This window comes from Aethina tumida, chromosome 5 (assembly GCF_024364675.1).
Source record: "Aethina tumida isolate Nest 87 chromosome 5, icAetTumi1.1, whole genome shotgun sequence".
Taxonomy (NCBI): Eukaryota; Metazoa; Arthropoda; class Insecta; order Coleoptera; family Nitidulidae; genus Aethina; species Aethina tumida.
Genome location: NC_065439.1, coordinates 4,442,804 through 4,466,612, shown reverse-complemented (window position 1 = coordinate 4,466,612; position 23,809 = coordinate 4,442,804). Strand labels below are relative to the sequence as shown.

General features: G+C 27.5%; 1 long non-coding RNA gene across 1 annotated transcript; it reads right to left on the bottom strand.

Annotated features, from left to right (window-relative positions):
• Positions 1-4,847: 4,847 nt before the first annotated feature.
• Positions 4,848-13,965, bottom strand: LOC126265754 (uncharacterized). The gene is made up of 3 exons (XR_007548229.1): positions 13,932-13,965; positions 5,590-5,689; positions 4,848-5,170 (listed from the first exon to the last, which is right to left on the bottom strand). It is a non-coding gene; the product is annotated as an uncharacterized LOC126265754 (long non-coding RNA).
• Positions 13,966-23,809: the final 9,844 nt, after the last annotated feature.

Sequence of the window (23,809 nt, the reverse complement as noted above, 5' to 3'; positions counted from 1 at the left end):
ATTAATACCGTCGAATCATTTCTGATGCGGCCGATAGTATACATTAATAGGGTCATATTATTTTCATCTTCTTCATTAATTTTTAAATTCTTTTCGTAGTCACCAAAATGATATTTAATAACTGAAGTGATTGTATTAAAGTCTATATTGTGTAGATGTGGTGTCCAACGCAAATATTTCCAAACATTCAGTTGAAAAATCGATGTCTGCTCCATTTTCTGTAAAAGTATTCAATAATTGTTGAACATTTTTACCCTATTTAAAATTATACTTAATGTCTTTAAGTTATTACAATCATTTTTATTAATGGGATTATTATTATTAATTTTATTTGATTCAATTTTAGGTACATCTTTTAATACTTTTTTATTTTTTGAATTTATTCACTTCTTTCGAGGAACAAAATGTATTCTAATGGTTTTCTACTATTACAATCATGTGTATTTATTAAATATTTTACATTGGTAAGATTGATGACAATAAATTGATCATTTACAAAAATATTATTAGCAAAATAATGCCAAATGTTCCAATCATTTATGTTTTCTACACTTAAATTTGCCTGACATTCTATGAGAAGTTCTATAAATCGAAGGGATGATTTTGAATGTGCTTATTTTACTGCCAACATTATAGGTCTCGCTCCATCATTGTTTATAGCATTAATATAACTTTGATCGCATAACGACAGAAATTTCGGAAGTACTGAAATGATTAAATTGTTGAAATCATAACCGATTTTTAGAGCCAACTTAGGATATTTTCTTCACCGTTTTTTTGATAAATATCTTTAGCTCCATACTCAACCAGCATGGATATTAAAGAGAGTATTTCTCATGATCGCTTTCAAACGGATTCCATTCTTCAACAACAGTTTCCAAAATGTTTATTTATGTTAAACAATTCCTTTTGCAAAAGTACTTCCACTATTTTTTGACTTCCATTTCGTGCACATAAATTTATAAGAGAATACTTTTCGTATTTGTTCTGCTTTAAATTTAAGGAAGTTGATACTTCTTTTTTAAAGTTTTTAGTTCTGATAAAGTTATTAAGTCTTATTTTTTTAAAAATTTTATAATAAGTAAATGATTTACATTCAAATATAGTGTTAAATATTGTTTGATAAGTCGCAAAAACAATTAACAATTCGGTTATAATTCTTTCATTTCGCCAAGGAAAACGTTGAGGAAAATAGAAAAGAAATTGTTCGACAAAATCAAAGTTTCTAGAATTGATTGCGTAATCTAACGGGAATTTATTCCAGTTGTCTTCAGAAAATTTCATGTTTTTACTTTGCACTCCACTTAATAATTGACTAAATATTTTTTCTGGAATAGTAAAGTCTAAGTAAAATTTATTTACATGTAACAGTGATGAGTTATTTCGAAAATACTTTCTGTATATTTGGGAGTGACGATGTCCACATGATGATGCAATATGCAAAAGGGTTCGACCAAATTTGTCTTTTTCCCGTAAACATTCTTCGTCCCTTAAATAAGCCTCAATGTGTTTAATGTTCTTTAATAGTAATGCCGATTGTAATTTTAATTCTATGCAAGTAATTACATCAAAGAAATATCTCACTTTTAATAAATCCTCTTGTTCGTACAATTCCTTAAATATATGCGGCGGTAAATCTTTTGTTTTATGCACAAATCGAGGATTATCGTAGTTATCGAATCCTGTGATAATAAAATTTAATAAATTTATGAATGTTTTTCTAAAAATTTTTCATACAAAAACAATATGTTGATGTTGTCTTTATTTTCAAGATAACCATCAATTTTTGAAAAAATATTGATAACATGTTTGATTTGCAAAGGGATATCCATTAAAGATTCTTCCACGTTGTCTTCTAGTACTTGAATCAGTTCATCCAATTTCTTATAGTCTTCTTTTAAGACTCCTTGAAAAATTTTCTTCCTTCCTCGCGTGATAAATTTTGTAAAGATTCAAGGAAAAAATTAATAACGTTGCAATTCAATTTGGCTTCATCAAAACCATCCAACAGTAACATGACTTTCTGCTCATTTATATTGTGTTGTACCACACATTTAAGAAATTTTAATCTTTCTTCATCATTCTCATCATTTCCCAAATGTTTAGTTAAATATTTTATGTAAGCATCTTTGTTTTGATCAAGTTGATTCATTTCTTTATAAACAAAATCTAACTTGAAGTAAATAGGCAAGTTTCCATTTTCCAAGAGTTTCCTTTGAAATTCATCCATTAAATTACTTTTTCCCATTCCTGCATCTCCAAAAACCACCTTTATCATTATATTCGGATCATTAATTATTATTTCTTCATCTAAAATGATTTCCTCTAAATATCTTCCCAAATGATTTATTGAGTTTTTTTTGAGCATATATAAAATACTTCCCATTAAATTTCAAAAATAACAGTAATTTCTGTTAATATTCGAAATTTTTTCTTTGGTTATTTTTATTGACCATTTTGAATTAACAATATTAATATTTGTGTATTCTGATTGTTGTTTAAGAAATTGATCAACATCTAATTTTGAATCGTGTCGTGTATTACAAATAAAATGTCAGGTGTTTCAAATATCACAATTTTTTTCATGCTTTTAGGAAGTCTAACATTCGAATTGGACAAAACTATAATGTTTAATTTCAGACCGACTTGAAAATGATTCTGATATTTTGGTACAAGTACATCGTTATAAGTTTTTTCGTATTTTTTGTATTCCAACGAAATGTTGCCTCTTTCTGCTTTATGTTTGAGTTGCACACAAGTTATAAAGCGATTATCTTCGTTGATAACGATGTCGTCCAAATCACCGTGGTCTTTCGCATTGTAAACAATTTAAAAGGTTCGAATCGTTTTATCTAATGCGCATCGAATTGCAAAGTGAGTCAAGATTGATGTTTCGTACCGATCTCCTAATTTGGCAGCTTTCTGAAATATTTAAAGGAGTGTTACCCAAAAGGGTCGTACCGAATATTTTGAGGGAAAAAAAGACAAACATTTGTATGATGTCTTTAAAAAAAGTTTCAAAGCAGTAATACTCACCGGATCGCCTCTTGATTTTATACTTTCAATCCCATTATTATTAATTAAAAAATTAATTAATTTTATTATTAAGATATATTATATTATTGTTTGTGAAAGGGGTGATAATTTTGTTTTGTCTGTCTTTAGATCAATGTCGAGGCAAATCATTGAGTACATACTGATCAATACCAAACATATCAAACCTCGTTTTATTTTAAATGTAAATGATTAAGTTAAAAATATGCGTAAGGCCGTAATAAAATAATATACAAATAAATTTACCATAGGTGAATCGGAATCCTGACAGCAATTCTACTCGGAACCACGGTCTGAACCATCCAACTGAACTTGATTAGATGGTGGCAGTATATTGTCACACCCGTGACTTATTGGGGGTTGGGGAGTAGCTCAGATAAACACCAGTACAGAATAAATACAATTTTATTCATATCTCATATAGAAAAAACACATTACAAATTGTCTGACTTACATTAATAGGTAAGGGACAATATTCAGGACTGCTCTTGGGGTTCAATGGTATTCACCGGGCGACTCGTGACCTCTGTTGTAGTTCACACACTTCTGTTCTGTTACTTGATTTTTTTTTTTTAAGGTTCTGTTACTTGATCTTCGTCGCGCTTTTATTTATAGTCTGATATTACAAAACATTACAATAGTTTATTGACACCAGTAAAGCATGACCCAGATATTCCGCTGAGTCTTGGCAAGTCAGCAGAATGTATTGGTGCTGACAATGCCAATCACAACATTATGCGAAAGCAATAATCTCACTAGGGGCGATGTTTGTATGTTGATGATTAAGGATTATTTATGTGTCCTATCGTCCTATTTTCATTATTGTGCGACGACGTTGACTGTACAAGCACCGGATTGTAAACCCCGCAGATGTCGGTCTAGAAATTAATATTATATATAGTATGAAATATTTATTTAATTTAATTAATAAATTCCAATTAAATAATATTATAAAAACTTACCGAGATATTTTCATCTGACATTTTTCATTCACACCTTAAACATTTTAAAAATATTTTTATAAGGTGTTTAAATGTATTTCTTATAAGATATTTTTTAACAAACGTAGACATAATAGAATGAATCGTAATTAGAGAATTTAAATAATGAATAATGAAATTGAAACATATAATGAGCAAGTGGAAACGCCTTTATTCAAAAATTAGCAGTTCTGAAGTTACTCATGTACATATCAATTAAAATATTGTTAAATTTATTTATTATTTCTACCGATGTTGCTAAGCCATTTTCATCCACCGGATATTCCCCTAGTAGCACCAAAGAGAAAATCGGCAGATATATTAAATTATTATTAGTGTTAGTTGATAAGATTCTTACAATTTATATTAACAATATTTATAATTGTCTAGAGGAGGAGAACATATACTTTCAATCTTTGGCAATACTTTAATATTAGTTGTTTAATATCAGTATTTTTTTCTTTAAATCTTAAATTGACCTTGTATCAGGCAAATATTTTCAGTTTGCATTTAGTAAACATGTCAGTAATAATCGTGTCTTTGTTATACTGACAACTCTACTAAGTATATTTTATCATATATCAGGATTTGAAAGTAAATCTTGTCAAACAAGAACAAAACAAATATCAAGATTATTTAAAGTTATTTTTAATTGTGTCAAAAAACAACCATATACACACATATGATAAACAAAGAAGATAATCATAATAGAACAAATTAAACATGAGTACATGAAACGACAACAAAATATTTGGAAACAATATGGAAACTTGATTTATTTTGTAAAGATTAGACACAATTATTTAATTTAATATGTCGTCCCACATCCATGTGCACCCAACATTGTATCTTCTTTACAGGAAAACGACCAGTTTATGTATTATTTGCCGGGGTATTTGAATTAATTATTTATTTTAATATGGGTCCTTAAGCAACCATCCAAAATGCCCCACTGGTGCTCAATAGGATTCAGATCAGGTGGCTGTGAAGGATATTTGAGTACCGATATGTCTTGATCATGGAACCATGATTTCACGACCCTGAATGTGTCCTCTGGATCACTGTTTTGTTGGTCAATGATTATTGGTGCCATATTTTCCTCAGCAAATGGCTACATTGGGTACTTCGGTCTCATACTACAATAAAAACGGTTCATTTTACCCACACTTCTTTAGCTGATCATCTTACATGTGTGATACCATCAGCATTAAATAAGTTGAACTGAGTCATTCTTAGTGAAAACTTTTTGAGATATTTAAAATTATATTTAATTAAATAAAAAAAATAAATTAATGTAAACTAAATAATGCGCTACTGGCGTCGGTGGTGCAAGTACCGGATGGTACTTCATATTTATTATACAGAATGTTAATGTGTCCGACGGGTTAAGAACTTCACAGCATAATATTGGTGAAAAATGGGTAGAAATAATTTAGTAATTATATTATTTTTTCTGTAAATGTGTTGAAGAAAAGTTAATACATATTTTCTATTTTATATCATTTCATGTGCTGGATTTTTTATATTAAATTACATAAATTTCAAATTAACTTACCGAGTTATTTTGTTCAACATCTCCCCCCGCACCTTAAACAATATAAAATATAAACAAAGATGAGAAAATTGAAGTGTCCTAAGCTCCATTTTTTCTTAATCTGAAAACCAAAACTAACATTAGGTAATTTTAAATTTTGATGGCCGAGTGTTGGTAGAATAAAAATAGATTATAAACTCAAATAACACTTCTTTATTCTTACATACTGTAACAGCGTACATCATTAACACACTTCTTAACCTAATCTTATCTCTTTTGAAAATAATATATTTGAATTAGAATTATAAAAATTCGGTTCATCGTGTGCAGTCCACTCAGCTGACTGTCGATTGGACTCCGGAGTGAAATGATGGAGCCATGTTCAATCCATTGTCACATATCGACGCAAAAATTCAGGTTTATTACGCTTGAACAGCTTCAAACACTGCTCAGAATCATTAACACATTGTTGCTTTTGATCGATTGTGAGCTCGCGCGGCACAGCTTTCTCATGTACAAATATTCGTGAATGATATGATGTACACGTTCAAATGATGTCTTCACAATGTCTGCTCTCTCGATCAACTTCACTTTACGGTCATTCATAATTATTTTGTGAACTCATGTGAACATGTTTTCGTCGGTGACTGCCTCTTTTGGACGTCCACTGCGTTCGCCGTCTTCGGTGCTCATTTGACCACGGACTTTTCAATTGGCTTGTTAGTAATAAAATAAAAATAAAAATAAATAATTCTGACTACAATTATTGTGTAAGATATTAACTTAAAGTTATTATAAAATATTATCTTTTTTGAGTACCATAAATGAGTAAATGAATGAGTACACATCCACATTTGCAAATTATTGTAATTTTTTCGCTGTATTTAAAACACCTAAACGTATTTGGTTTTTACAAACTCACAGTTTGTGTCAGAATTTTTTAATAATCAAACTATAATACACCTTGTTGATTACAGCTGATTGGATTTAAAAAATCTGACACAAAATTTGTACATACAATCTTAGAACAGAAATTTGAGATGTAATAAATAAATCTTTATGGTTATTTTGAAAGATGCTCTTTTATTAAAATTCGTTTCTATATTTTATTCCCTTGCTTCAGATTTATTTAAGTCAATATCTGTTTTCTTTACATTTACTTTGGATCCAATCAGCATTTCCCTAAAAAGAAGTTAAATAAAGTAGCTACGTATATTTCTTTTCATGTGGATGCGTTTTCTTCTCCTAAATTGTTAAATTTCAGAAGGTAAACAGAAAATATCACATAAAAATATAGAAGTATTACAAACTAATTAAATAAATTTTATGTTAACAGTCTGATTAACGCTAATTAATTGTCAAATTGAATATTTAAAGTAAACCTAAGTTAATAAACAATTAAGTTCTTAAAATACACATTATTGCTTACTTTTTAAAATATTTTCAACACTTTTTATGTTTTGATCATTTAAATATGTATTTAAATGTAAATAATACCAAATATTTCGACCCATATTATCTTTTCGGTTAATATCGGCTCCTTGTTCAACGAAAAAATTAATTAAATACAAAGACTCTTTATTAGCTTTTAAGATGGCTGTTATTAATGGAGTTATACCATTTTTATCCTCTTCATCGATTCCATTTTGTTCATTATTACCAAAGTGAGACATCAAAAGTGAAACAATATGTTTCATAATTTCCTCCTTAACCCCATTATTTAAACTTAAATAATGCCAAATATTCCGCCCTAGTTTATTTTTTTTGTATATATTTGCTCCCTTGTTCATAAAAAAATTAGTTAAATATATTAAAGCATCGGTGTTATTTCCAACAGCATTCATCAGCGGTGTTTCTTCAATATAATTTCCTTCATCGATTCCGCTTATTTTATTATGGTTAAAAGAGGAGATTAACATTTTGGCAACATTTTCCATTCCCTCGTTGTTTAGGTATTTATTAAAACCTAAATGATGCCAAATATTGTGCCCCAATTTATTTGTTTTCAGAATGTGTGCTCCGTGATTGATTAAATATTGTATTAAATCTATTGATTCATTTCTAGCTTTGTAGACAGCAATCATTAACGGTGTAATTCCGACTTCATCCTCTTCAGCAATTCCATTTATAATATTACCATCAAAATAAGACATTAATATTTGGGTAACATTTTTCATTCCTTCGTTGTTGAGATTTTCATTAAGACTTAAATGATGCCACATATTTCTTCCAAATTTATTTATTTTGTGTATATTTGCACCATAATCAATTAAGTATTTTATCAGATACGTTGAAAAATTATTAGCATTTTGAACAGCTATCATTAACGGTGTATTTCCATCTACATCTTCTTCATCTATTCTATTTAAAATAGTATCGTTAGAATAGGACGTTAACGTTTCGACAACATTTTTTATTTCTTCGTTGTTGAGATTTTCATTAATACTCAAATGATGCCAAATATTTCTACCAAATTTATTTATTTTGTTAATATGCGCACCATAATTAATTAAGTATATTATTAGATATATTGAAAAACATTTTGTATTTAGAATAGCAATTAATAACGGTGTATTTTCATCCACATCTCCTGCGTCAATTCCATTCATATTATCACCTTTAAAACAAGACATTAACATTCCGGCCACACTTTTCATTCCTTCGTTGTTTAGATTTTTATTTAAACTTAAATAATGCCAAATATTTTGGCCGAATTTGTTTACTTTTTTAATTTGTGCTCCCTGATTTATGAAATATTTTATTAAATCTGTTGAGTCATTTCTGGCTTCTTTAATGGCAAACATTAAGGGTGTAATATCTTCTTCATCTCCTTCATCGATTCCATTCATATTATTACCATTAAAACAAGACATTAACATTTGGGCCACACTATTCATTCCTTCGTTGTTTAGACTTTTATTAAAACCTAAATGATGCCAAATATTTTGACCAAGATTATTTGTTTTCCGAATTTGTGCTCCGTGATCGATTAAATATTTTATTAAATCTGTTGATTCATTTCTCGCTTTATAGACAGCAATCATTAACGGTGTAATTCCGGCTTCATCCTCTTCAGCGACTCCATTTGTATTATTATTGTCATAACAAGACATTAACATTTCGGCAACATTTTTCATTCCTTCGTTGTTTAGGTTTTTATTAAGACCCAAATGATGCCAAATATTTCTTCCGAATATATTTATTTTGTGAATATTCACTCCGTGATCGATAAAATATTTTATTAAAACTATTGAGTCATTTCTGACATTTATAGTACCTAACATTAAGGGTGTATATGTATCTTCATCTGCCTCATCGATTCCTTCTACATTATTATAATTAAAACGGGATTTTAAAGTTTCAAGAACACCTTTTATTCCTTTGATGTTTAAATTTTCATTACAAATTAAATAATGCCAAAAACTTTTCCCAAATTTATTTACTTTGTTAATTTGTGTTCCGTGATCGATGAAATAGTTTATTAAATCTATTGAATCATTTCTGGCATTTATAGTAGCAATCATTAACAGTGTAATTCCATCTTTATTTGCTTCATCCATTCCATCTATATTGTTACCATTAGAATGAGACTTTAAAGTTTCTATAACATCTATAATATTTTCTATGTTTAGATTTTCATTAGAAATTAAACAATGCAAAAAATTGTTTCCATATTTATTTACTTTCTTAATTTGTGCTCCGTGGTCGATAAAATATTTTATTAAATCTATTGAGTCATTTCTGGCATTTATAGTAGCAAACATTAACGGTGTACATCCATCTTCATCTGCCTGATCGATTCCATTTATATTATTATCGCCAAAAGAGGACATTAAGATTTCTGCAACATTTTTCATTCCTTCGTTGTTTAGATTTTTATTAAGACCTAAAAAATGCCAAATATTTAAACCGTTTTTATTTATTTTGTGAATATGTGCTCCGTGATCGATTAAGTATTTAATTAAATTTCTCTAATCATTTCTGATGTAGCGAACAGTATACATTAATGGGGTCATGCTAATATCAATGTCTTCATTAATTTTTAATTTTTTGTCGTTGTCACCAAAATAGTATTTAATAACTGAAATGATTGTATTTAATTCTATCTTGTGTAGATGTGGTGTCCAAACCAAATATTTCCATATATTCTGTTCATCTGAATAATCGATGTCTGCTCCATTTTGTATAAAAGTATTCAATAATTGTTGGACATTTTTACCCTGTTTAAAATTACATTCTAATGTCTTTAAGTTAGTACAATTATCTTCAGTAACAGGATTATGAAAGTCATCCACATATTCTGATAATAAAAAATCGGGCTCATTAATTTTATTTGATCCAATTTTAGGTAGTTCCTTTAAAGTACGATTGTGTTTATAGTTGTCTCTTATTTTTTGAATTTGTTCATTTCTTTCGAGAAATAAAATGTGTGCCAATGGTTTTCTGTTATTATAATCATATTTATTTATTAAATATTTAACATTTGTAAAATATTTACTAATATTTGATATCAAAAATTGATCGTTTATAAAAATATTATTAGCAAAGTAATGCCAAATGTTGTAACCATTATTATCCATATTACATAAATTTGCCTGATTTTTGATGAGAAGTTTTATAAATTCAACGGATGATACTGAATGTGCATATTTTACAGCCAACATTATAGGCGTCGCTCCATCATTGTTTAAGGCATTAATATAACTTTGATCGCATGACGACAGAAATTTCGGTAGTACTGAAATGATTAAATTGTTGAAATCATAACCGATTTTTAGAGCCAACCTGTGAAGGATATTTTCTTCACCGTATTTTTTACAAATATCTTTAGCTCCATTCTCAATCAACATTGAAATGAACGAAGGGTATTTCTCTTGATCATTTTTAAACGGATTCCATTCTTCAACAGCAGTTTCCAGAATAGTTAATTCAGATATTCCTGTGTTGAAACGTTCATTTACGTTAAACAATCCCTTTTGTAAAAGCATATCCACTATTTTTTGACTTCCATTTCGTGTACAGAAATTATTAAAAGAATAATTTTCGTATATTTCTTGCTCTAAATTTAAGATAGTTGATATTTCTTTTTCAAAGTCTGTAGTTCTGATAAACATACTGAATTTATTTTTTTTTAATATATTAAAATAAGTAAACGATTTAAATAAAATATTAAATATAGTTTGATAATCATAAGCCGCAGAAACAATTATCAATTCGGCTATAATTCTTTCATTTCGCCAAGGAAAACGTTGATGGAAATATAAGAAAAGGTGTTCGAGAAAATCGAAACTTCTAGAATTGAACGCGTAATCTAAAGGAGATTTCTTCCAGTTGTCTTCGGAAAATTTAATGTTTTTAAATCGCATGTTCCATAACAATTGCTCAAATATTTTTTCTGGAATAGTGAAGTCTAAGCAAAATTTATTTACTTGTAACTGTGATGAGTTATTTCGAAAATACTTCCTGTATATTTGGGAGTGACGATGTCCATATGATGATGCAATGTGCAAAACGGTTCGACCAAATTTGTCTTTTTCCCATAAACATTCTTCGTCTCTTAAGTAAGCCTCTATGTGTTTATTGTTCTTTAATAGTAATGCCGATTGTAATTTTAATTTTCTGCAAGTAATAACATCAAAGAAATATCTCACTTTTAATAGATTCTCTTGTACGTACAATTCCTTCAGTATATAAGGTGATAAATCTTCTACTATTTCTGTTAAGAATTTTGTACATAGGAATTCTGCATAAGTCTTATGCACAAATTGGGGATTATCGTAGTTATCGAATCCTGTGATAATAAAATTTATTTTATTATTTCTTTCAAAGCCAGATTTTACTTTGTTTAATTCACACATGCTGATTTCAGGTATATATTTTAGTAACTTTGTGCCCAATAAAAATTTACATGCAAATTTTTGTAAATATATTTCATTTCCAACAAAAGATAAAGATGAATGTTTTTCTAAAAATTTTTCATACAAAAACAATATGTTGATGTTGTCTTTATTTTGGATAAAATCATCAATATTTGCAAAAATGTCGACAACGTGTTTGATTTGCAAAGGGATACCCATTAAAGATTCTTCCACGTTGTCTTCTAGTACTTGAATCAGTTCATCCAATTTCTTATCGTCTTCAGTGTTATAAGACTCCTTGAAAAAGTTTCTTCTATCTTCGCGTGATAAATTTTGTAAAGAAAAATGTAGACAGTCACAATTTTCTTCGAGTATTTGTAACTTGTGTGTTCTTGTTGATATTATAATTTGCAAATTCAAGGATGAAATAAAATTAATAACGTTGCAATCCAATTTGGCTTCATCAAAACCATCCAACAGTAACACGACCTTTTGCTCATTTATATTGTGTTCTATCACACATTTAAGAAATTTTAATCTTTCTTCATTATTCTCACCATTTCCCAAATGTTTAGTTAAATATTTTATGTAAGCATCTTTGTTTTGATCAAGTTGATTCATTTCTTCATAAATAGAATCTAACTTGAAGTAAATTGGTAACTTTCCATTTTCCAAAAGTTTTCTTTGAAATTCATCCATTAAATAACTTTTTCCCATTCCTGCATCACCAGAAACCACCTTTATCATTATATTTTGATCATTAATAATTGTTTCTTCATCTAAAATCATTTCCTCCCAAATGATTTCTTGAACATTTTTCAGCATAAATAAAATATTTTCCATTAAATTTTAACAAACAACAGTAATTTCTGTTAATATTCGAATTTTCCTCTTTACTTATTTTTATTGGCCATTTTGAATTAACAATGTTAATATTTGTGTATTCTGATTGTTGTCTAAGAAATTGATCTACATCTAATTTTGAATCGTCGTCGTGTATTACAAATAAAATGTCAGGTATTTCAAATATCGAATCAGTGTATAAATTTGTTCTTAAACTTCGAGGTATATAAATATTATGTTTATTTATCGAGATTTTGATCGTCAATGAGCCATTTAATAGTGCTAGCAAAATATTTGGTGTCATAGACTCAGTTGCCAAATCTTCATCCCCAATTAAGGCATTCAGTGTCCGATCTCCGTCACCAACTTTTATTTTTAATCCATTAAAAAAATTAATTTTCGTTGCTTTGTCAACATGTGCGAATAATGATAAATTGCTATAGACTGTGGCGTCTTTGAATGGGACTGGATGATTGTTGTCAACTATCAAAACGATGGATCTGTTATTGGTAAAATGTTCCAAGAAGAAATCGATATTGTTTTTGTATTCGGTATAATTAACAATACTTAGACATCTTCCAGTCTGCCATGACACGATTGAAAGATCTTTGTATGTCAAAGGCTTCTGTTTATGAGACAAATAGTGTTTAATTTGAGTAATTTCAAACAATGTATCGAGATCTTTTTGTGGAATTTCTTTATAATAATGATTAAAATCGCATTTATATTCCCTCATTTCAGCCATAAAACATTCATTAATCAAACTTATAAATAATTCCACATATTTTTTTTCGATAGTTATTAGTGTTTTATTTTTTAAAACAGTTTTCATTAAATTTATTATAGTATTGTTTAAAATGATGCTGGTGTTGTTATCAAAAATAAAAGCGGGTCTTAAAATACAATCAATAAGAACTGAACGAATTTCATCTGCAGTAAATGGTTCACTTCTTCCTACAACACTCTCAGAGAAATATGAATAAAGAACCTGAATCTGATTAACATTAACAACATTTTTTAAATCATTCAATAACATGTTCTTGCATTGAGAATAGGCAGCCTGCTTGGAGAATAAGTACAAGTTTTTGTAAAATTCCGGAGTCTCATCAGCTCCATTTATATGTTCAAGTTGGAACACTTCTCCGATTCCGGTACTAAACTTATTCTCCAAACTTTCTCCTACCTCATTTATTACAATTTTTTTCATGTTTTCAGCAAGTCTAACATTTGAATTTGACATAACTATAATGTTTAATTTCAGACCGGTTTGAATATGATTCTGATATTTTGGTACAAGTACATCGTTATAAGTTTTTTCGTATTTTTTGTATTCCAACGAAATGTTGCTTCGTTCTGCTTTATGTTTGAGTTGCACACAAGTTATAAAGCGATTATCTTCGTTGATAACGATGTCGTCCAAATCACCATGATCTTTCGCATTGTAAACTATATGGAAGTTTTGTATAGTTTTGTCCAATGCGCATCGAATTGCGAAATGAGTCAAGATTGATGTTTCATATCGGTCTCCTAATTTGGCAGCTTTCTGAAATATTTATAGGAGTGTCATCCGAAGGGGTCATACCGAATTTTGGAAGAAAAAGAAATGCAACATTTGTATGTAGTTTTTGGAAAAAGTTAAAGTTTTAAAATAATTATACTCACCGAATCGCCTCTTAATTCTATATTTTCAATTCCACTATTATTCATCTGAAAAATTAATTATTTTATTATTAGAATACATTATAATATTGTTTGCTTAGTTAATAACAAACAGCTTCTGATAAAGTGATAACCACCTTAGCATAATAAGAATTGGATCGAGTTATGTAGATGTAAAATTTCTGACGAAATGTATAATCTTTTATGACAATCAATATTTACATATGTAAATATCCAGTAAAAATTGTTAAATATACATTATTTCCACCGGTAGGAAATTTATGTTGCCAACCCGTTCTCATCCACCGGGTATTCCTCTAGAAGTTAAATGGTACACACCGATCATTAAGTAATAAAGAGGGGAAGGTCAATGGGCAGCTATTCTTGTACTTGGCAGACATCTTGAAAGTTATTTTACGTAGTTTTTAATTAAGTTACTTCAGCATATAAGCAGACACACATCCAACAAATTTGGCTCGGTAACTTCGTTTGATTCATCGATAGATGATAGAACTGACTTCCTCATTGACATAGCTGCGTCCTTTCAAATATTAACATCATGTTTGTGAAATAATTATTATTTTTTAAAACGGAAAATATACATATTATAGTATAATCTACAATAGAGGTGATCATAATAGAAGACATTGATCATTTATAGTACGATATTATATCATATCACCACTCCAACAAAACATTTTGTCCAAAAATAACACTTACCTCTTGTTATCGATAAAATCACAAAATTTTAAAAAGTCTTATAGCTCGATAGGCAAAACTAACAAATAATTGTTATAATGTAAAGATATAATGTAATAAACTTTTAATACTAGTTCAAAAAGAACAATTCATATATTTTTATTTTATGCTTATCATTTGATTAATCAAGATAATACAGATAGAAATAGAATGTTGCTTGTTAAATATGATAATAAATGAATGTAATTTTAATTTTCAATTATTTAATTATTTTAAATAAAATATAAAATATTATGATTGGGTAAAATAAAATTAGGAATAATTGGAGATGTGATTCTCTAATTTACTATAAATAATAATGTTTATTATGTCCCCATCCATTTATATCCCACACCGAAAGCCCTATGGGAGATGTTGCCAAAAAGTCAGGTTGCCTTGGATCTCTACAACACAGTTTTCAACGCCAAACGCATCGGACGGAAATTTGTCGATCTGACGACTGCCAAATACAAGTCACGCAAGATGCTGGAGGGAGTGGAGTGAAAATAGGAAAGTTTCAAAATTCTCAAGTTTGAATAAAATACCTTATAGAATGGTACTAGGTCAATAAACATCCAGTATCCAAAATAGTGCTTTACAGAAAAAAAAAGAAAACTCAAAAATTACTAACTTTAGGTGTGGTACATGATATACCCATTTTATTTGCAATTACATATATCCAAAAGTAGTGTTTGGTGGTCTTGCCACCATTCAAATTGTTGACTTCACCGTTTTATAATCAAACACACACAACACAACATTACACAATCAATCTACCAAATTTTTTAGAAGAAAATAAATAATTGAAAAACGGTTAGTTTTGGTAAAGGACATGGTATGCTCATTGTTATAAATATATGTTTAAAATTATTTATTAATAAATTAAACTTTACCATAATTAATAACTTCATCACATGTACAGGGTGGTTCACCTAATTTATTCATTAGAGGTTTATGCGGAAAGTTTAAAGGTGTTATGACATTTTTATAACAATTACAACTTCACTCGAACCACTTTAAACAAAATTTTAATTTATTAATAAATAATATTAAACAGATATACATATACAATTTTCTAAATAAAAGTAAAAAATTCAAAAATATACAAATTGAAAATAACTAAATTATTGTAATTTTAAAATTGACAAATTTAAACATAACTAACGAACACCGCATATAAAATATGGTATAGTATAGTAATTATGGTCAAGTTTAATTTATCAATAAATAATTTTAAACAGATATTTATAACAAATAAATTAACAACCGTTTTTGAAATAAATAGATACAAAAATAAATAATAATTTAATTAAATCACTCAAAAACAATTAGTGTACCCATTTTCTAAATAAAAGTTCATTCATTGAAAATAACTATGTTATTGTAATTTTAAAATTGACATATTTAAACGGGTAAACTTGCAGAATCCGCTACTTTAAGGCACTTTTTCAAGAGCATGCGTCGTGACGTACCGGTTTAGCGCCTTTTTAACTGTTTAAACAGCAACATTGTCGATTTGCAATGCTCAAAATATTCGAATTGTTCTTTGTGAAAGTTTTGTCTTCTTTGTTTTTGAATTATTGTTAAAATTGTGTATTATATTTTTTTAATTCTTTTGGTAAGTATATTCTTTCTTCTAATTTGATGATTGTTGCTATTATTAACTAAAATATTTTACATTACAGGTTAGTAGAATAGATTTGTTTTGTTTTAATTCATTCTATTTTTTATTATAAAATATATAAATATATTTTTTTGTTAATTTTACATTTATGTATTATTTTTTATAAAAATTAATCCCCTTTGTAAATTTACGTATTATTAAATAATTTTTGAATTTATTTAATAATGAAATTTTAATAAAAATTTTATCATTTTTAGAATTCAACCACGTAAATGACGTTAGTCACATGAAAAACATAATAAATTATATATAGATTTTTCTAACAACAATTATCTCTACATATTTTTTGTTAAAAATGAAATCTGGCAACTATGCTGTCTAAAATGTCGCGCATGCGTCGTGCGGTACTGGTTTCGTGCTTTTGAACAGTTTACAGTGCAGTGTTGCCGCTTTGTAACGGTGAAAATATTCGAATCGTTCTTTGTAACTGAATTATTTTTAAAATAGTGTATTTAATTTTTTTTATTTTTTAGTAAGTATATTTTTTCTTCTGGTTTGATGATTACTGTTCATTAATTAAAATATTTTACATTACAGATTATATTCCCGTGGTGTTTAAAAAAAAATATTTTTCTTAATCTTCTGGTAATAACATTCTTAATTTATTGGTATATTCATTTCATATTTTTACTTTACAGATTATTTTCATTTTTAAAACATTACATTTTAATACATTTGGTGGTCATTTTTAAGTAATTTTATTTTATAGATTATTTGGGTGCTGTATTTCTAAAACATTACATTTTTATTATTTTTTGGTACAATTTTAATTTATTTTACTATATAGACAGTCGTATTGTATTTAATTAAAAATGTATTTTTATTATTTTTTAACTTATTCCAACTTATTAATAAATTGTATTTATTATTTATATGAAAAAATAAATATAAAAATGTATAATATATGAGCATTTTAAATTTTATAAGGAAGCAATATCCACTGGAATAGATATGTTTTTGTTTAAATTGTGCTGTGTTTTTTATTATAAAATATATGTTATAAATATATTTTTTGTTAATGTTATATTAATGTATTATATTATTTTAATATATCATTCGACTTTTATTTTTCATAAAAATTATTCCCTTTTACAAATTTACCTAACTATTAAATATTTTCTAAATTTATTTAATAATGACATTTTAATTAGATATTAAAGTATCAAAGAAATATAGAGTAAATAAAAAATTAATTAATTCAATCATCTAAATGACAAAAGTTATACATGGAAAAGAAAATAAATTACATATAGATATTCTAATAAAATTTTTCCCAACATATTGTGTTAAAACTGAAATCTGGCAACTATGCGGTATAAAATCTCCAAAATACATGATGGATAGCAAAATTCTTCTGAGGATTTAAAATGAACTATATTAATAGTTTGTATATATATTTTAATAGATATTTATTCTTTTTTAAAACTTTGGCAGTTTTTAGAAACTCTTGATATTTAGCAGAAGCATTACCAATTCGCCTCTTAAAAATAATACTTTGTTCCATACACGGATCAATTTTCATTTCGATCCATAATGATAACGCTACTTTCATTTTTTCTGATTAATTAAAAAAAATTAAATAGTACCTGTGAAAAATGGATCTAACAGTAGATAAAATAAATTACTTTTATTATAATCAGCTTATTCTTAGAACTTGTTTAAAAGTAACTAATTATTGGATTGGCGCATTCGCCATTTTTAACAACAGTTGCAAAAATGGTGATGCGAATCAAAAATAATTAAAATATTCAAATAAATTAGGATAAGATATTTGAAAACATAAAATTAATTCCCTTTTAGATGTAGTTGTAATTATACAATTTGTTTGCACATTCACGATGTTTAAACATTTCTTAAACATCAAAATCATATTTTTTTATGCTATTTTAAAGGTTACTTTACTGATTATTGAAAAAAACTTAAATAGTACTTGAATGAAAATTGTTCTAACAGTGGATAAAACAAATTACTTTTAATATTTTACTTTTTTATTAGCCCCTTTGACGGAATAAGGTGCTTTTACTGTATTTATTCTTTATTAGTATTTTAGTATCTTGGTTGATTCGATTATAAGGTATAAATTATTTTGTTGTTATATTTTTATCCTACATAGTGCTTAAATTATCTAGCTAATTTCTATTTATTAATTATTTCAACCATATTAGATAAATTAACTATAAATTTAAATAATTCAATATTGATAAATAAATATAATTTATTTCACATTCAGTGCCAAATGGCACTTGAGCATAATTAGTTAAATAAACCCTAACCATTATATATTAGGACAATATCGAATAGATGCGAAATTGAGATGTTTCAGTGATATTAATTATTAAGAAACAGTACTAATTAATATTTTAGAAATAAACTCAATTAGTTCCTTTTTACTAATTTTATGCAGCTACAATTTTACACCATGGTTGTAGTAATAAGAGTAATATTATGTAATTAATAATACTGTTCTCTATATGTAGTTAACTACTATAATCCAGTTACAATAATCAATCTGAATTAAACTTCTTTAATTAATGGGAACGATAAAAAAGTAAGATAAATGATTAAAATATTTATTTTTTCCACTTTGGACATTATTTAGATTCACGGTTACATCTACTGTCAGCTATAAAAAATCGAAAATTTTTTTTCCAAATATTCCACTCTTCAACGTATTAAAGATATAATAATATTACTTAGAGAAAAATCAATTTTAAATTTGAAAAAATGCTGAATTTTTACGATTTTTTCTTGAAATTTTTATGAACATTTTTTTCTAAAAAGTTCATCAAAACTAGCATATTAAAAAAAATTGTCGATATATCATAATAAATCAAAAAATCAATAATTTTTTCATAAATATTTTTTAAATTTTTAGGCGTGATGAAGAACTTACCTTGGTCAATTTAAAAAAATCAAAATTTCTTAGAGAAAAATTAATGTTAAGTGTAAATAATACTGGTTTTTGTGGTTTGAGGAATTATTTCCTGGCGTTTCAAACAATCGTAGGCATCTAAAAAAGAAATTCTTCCTGAATGATCAAAATGCCAAATGTCCAAAGTGTATCCAAAGAGTGGACATTAACAAACTGGCGATGGGATAACAAATTGCCACGTATTTGAAAGTGAAAAATCCTGAATTGTATACAAACCACCAAACATGAAACTAATTTAAATGATGATAATGGGACTGAGATTATAAATGAAACGATTTCAGGCTCCAGCAATAGCATCAATGAAAGTAATGAACTGACAAAAAATTCAGCCCCAGTCACAGACTTTATTAAATGCAGCAACGTAACTATTAATTACTTTTCCTTTTGTACCTATTTATTGTTAACTTTGTAGGAAGATTTTGAATCTAATGATGTTCTGATGGAATATTTCATAAATGAAAATGAACCTAACCAATCAAAGGAAATAATTCATTCTTTACAACCAATTAAATTGGAGCCACAATCATCGTCTTCGACTCCATCTCCCATAATTAGAACGTTACAAAATCCGGAGAGTAAAAGTATATAAAATCAATCTGGAAATGATGATGATTGTGACCCCTTCTGTCGGTCAGTGCAATTATATAAATTAACAATTAGTTTCACTTACATTTTCTTTCCTTTGCAGCATGGTTGCAGTTCAGTTAAGGCTAATTAAAAATCCTTCAATTAGAAGGAGAGTCAAAACTAAAATCTTAGTATTTCAATGGAGGAACAAGAAGGAGATGATTAAATAAATAAAAAAGACTAAATGAATTATATAAATTTATTTCGAATATATACTGCAAGTTATTTGTACAGTTATTCAGTTGTAACTATATTATTTATTTATTTTTTAATAGTACAATAAAATACACTTAAAAATTAACGTTTATAATTCTTACAAAAATACGTACATAAATTATTTAAAACTATGTTAATTGTATAAATTTTAAAAATACAGTAAAAGATAACTTAACTTAATTTAATATTCAGTTTAATCATGCCTAAAGATACATTGTGTTCCACTAAAAATGACAAAGTGTATGTTTTAAGATGTACAAAATTAATAACGAATACCCTGTATAATATTTGCGAGTCCTAATAATGAATCTTTATAGAATAGTTAGTTCCTGGTTAATAAATGTGCCAAAAATAAAATTTTTAACATTAAAATTGGTTGCTTTACAGATATTTTGGCTGGATTATTAATATGTTGAAATTAATAATTAGAAAATTATATGCGTTAGATATGTGAAATATTGTAGTAGAATTTAAGTATCTAAAAATACATAGGTTGCATTGAAAATAACAAAATTGATGCCATTGCCTACAAAACTGGAAATGAAATTTTGTTCAAAATAAATTAGAAAAGTAGTTCAAGTTAAGTTATAATTGCAACGTGATATCTTTTTCATTATTGAGTTAAGTGTATTAATATTTAGAATAGATCTTTAGTAATTAATATTTTAGCGGAATAATTTCTAGAAATTTCAAAAGTATCTTTAATTATTTCATAATTTACTTTAACAATGACGTCGTATTTTGATGCCGTTAAGTTACTCTTTTCTAAAGAACATTTAATTTTATCTCCATCAATCATAGTATTTATTATAATATATTCTCTTAGATCGTGAATGTAAAAATGAAATTTGCGGTAACTTTTATAGTATAAATTATACAGATTGCAACATAAACCATTGCGATAATAAAACAAATTAAATTGATTTGTTTTTAAAATTTCAATATGAGAATTATGCATTGGCATGTGATTTGTTAAAGCATCAACATTTGGAATATCACACTTGTAGCATACAGGACAAATGATTAGTTTTGTGTGTATACATTTTTTTTCATGATCGTACAATTTAGTATGAACAAATGATTCTTTACATTGCCACTTACAATAAAATTTGACCTCCTGGAAAACATTATAAAGCGTTCTATCTAACTCTATACAAGTATATTGACCAGGACATGTAATTTCCATTGACTTACAATTGTCACATATGAAATGTTTTACAGGACAAAAACAATAATAGATGTTAGACGTACATAATAAAAAACCACAAGCGGAACAAGACGACGTAAATATAATAGTGGGATCATTTTTATTTACCAATAATGTTTTACATGGAGATAATTTCCAGTCAACATGTTTAGTTAGAAAGTCTTCATCTAGATAAATTCTCCTTAACTCCTTTATTTCTTGATAAACAATCGGGAGTTTATCTTGAACGCAGGGTCCTGTTTGAATCATATCCATTGATTTGTCTAGGTCATAATTTACAATTAACTTACAGTTGACAACATATCTTCCATCATGTAGCCATATTCTTTGTGGATTGCATATTTTGCAATTGAATCTTTCAATGAATTCCCCTTTGGTCATACAAAAAGTGTATGTTAAGTTCTTTGAATGATCCTCAGGTCCCAAGCAATCAGCTTTCAAAATTAATTCGTCATGGATGATACAAACATCTATAAAAAATATATGCTTGTCGGTATTATACATGTATGTTTTGTGAGTATCAAGTGAAGTGTTGATTTGGAATTGTGCTTCTTCTATCACTGATTCACTATGATGTCTTCGAAAATGTTGTACCATTTTGTAACTTGGTATCACTTCGTTGACACACAAAGGACATTCATATGATTTACTTATGCACTGCTCTTCATGTTCCTGAACTTGACTAGGCAAAAGCAACTTTAAGCAACCTTCATAGCGATTCACACACTTAAACAACATTCCTTCGGCAAGTTTATTGTAATTCGATGACACATCACACTCAGTATCAGTACAACGTCCACATAGTTTTTTAAAATTTTGCGAAATAGTAACCGGCAATACCGAGAGGTATTTGTCACAGTTTGAACATACAAGACTGTCTAAAAGTTTATTAGGCACAATTGATAGCATTTTGGCCGAGAACTGTAATCAATTATTTTTTCGTTATAAAACAAGTTAATACTTATACAACAACAGTACATCACACAATGATTAGCAATCGTACACTGGCAACTTTGAGTCGGTGCAGTGTGGCCATTCAGCAAGCCATACGGTATGGCCCATACCCCTCTGAATATTTTCGTGAGACACGTTCGGCACCTTTGGACTCGGCACGGTTCGGTTTCTGAATCGGAACGGAACTGCTTGGACCCACATGTTTATAATACATTAGCAGCGAAGAAAACAAGATTTTGTCTGTTTCTTATAGCGTTACACAAACTTGAATATATGGAACTCGATGCGAATTTTCAACATTGTTGTTGATATACAATTTGAATTAATATATAATTCTTGATATTCACAGTCGTTTATACTTTTGTTGTTAAAAGCAGTTTCGTAATGTAATCCCTTTATTAATCAGGCCTATCAGACTGTGACGAATTGTTTGAATTGTTCTTAATAAAAACTATGTTTTAAGAAAGTAAAAACCATAAAACATTCGTTAATTTATACATAAATTATCTATTCTACGTTACTAAAGGTAAAGGTATTACTTCGATGATAAAATGGTATATAAAGATTGTAACTATATTTTTATATCTTGATTAAAATTTAAATACATTATAATACATTGATGCAAAGAACGGATTGTCTGTAATTTCAATAACGTTCGTTAATTTATATATACATATTTATTTTATGGATTCAGTGTTATTTAATAAAACGCAGAAATTATACAAAGTTGTTTATTACTAACAATATTAATTAAAAGTAAAGTAAAACACAATAATATTACTATGTACCTTAATATTAGGATTAAAACTAAGTCTTACACGAAATTTAATTTAATAATAAAACTATCTTAGGCCTAACTAGCATAACAAATGTAAAATTAAATATTTATTATAAGTTTGTACACAAATGTAGTATTCGTATTTATATTACAAATACATCAATTAATATAAACAAAGTACAAATACTATTAAAGTATTGGACAAATATTATAGATAAGACTGTCAGAAGATACATATGGATGTTCGATCAGTTTCGAGATACACGTATATGAACAAATTTTAATTGTTTCTTGTTTTTCAAAATATTCTCTATGAAGATTGACACAATTTTTTATTTTTATAAAATTTAGAATATTTGTAACAGAATCTTTTAAAGAAGTTAATTAATCAGTATATTATACCTAACAATATTAATAGAATGCTCGTTGGCCAGTTTAATATTGCACTGAGAAAGATTCAAATTATTATTTTTTTCAAAGTTTGTGAGTCGTATAAAGTGGTTTCCAACAACACACGAAGAAATTGCATGTGAAATTCTTGATAAAAAATCAAACTATAAACGTTAAAAGGTCAAATCAAAGTGGACAATATTCATATTTTTAAATGTAAAATATGGGAATTTTTTTCATGTATTAAGTATGTAAGATAAATTGTGAACGATATTGACTAAATAATGAACAGCAACGAAGATCTTACGGCGACAATGTTTTTGATAAAACGTATTTTTTAAATTGACTATTTTAC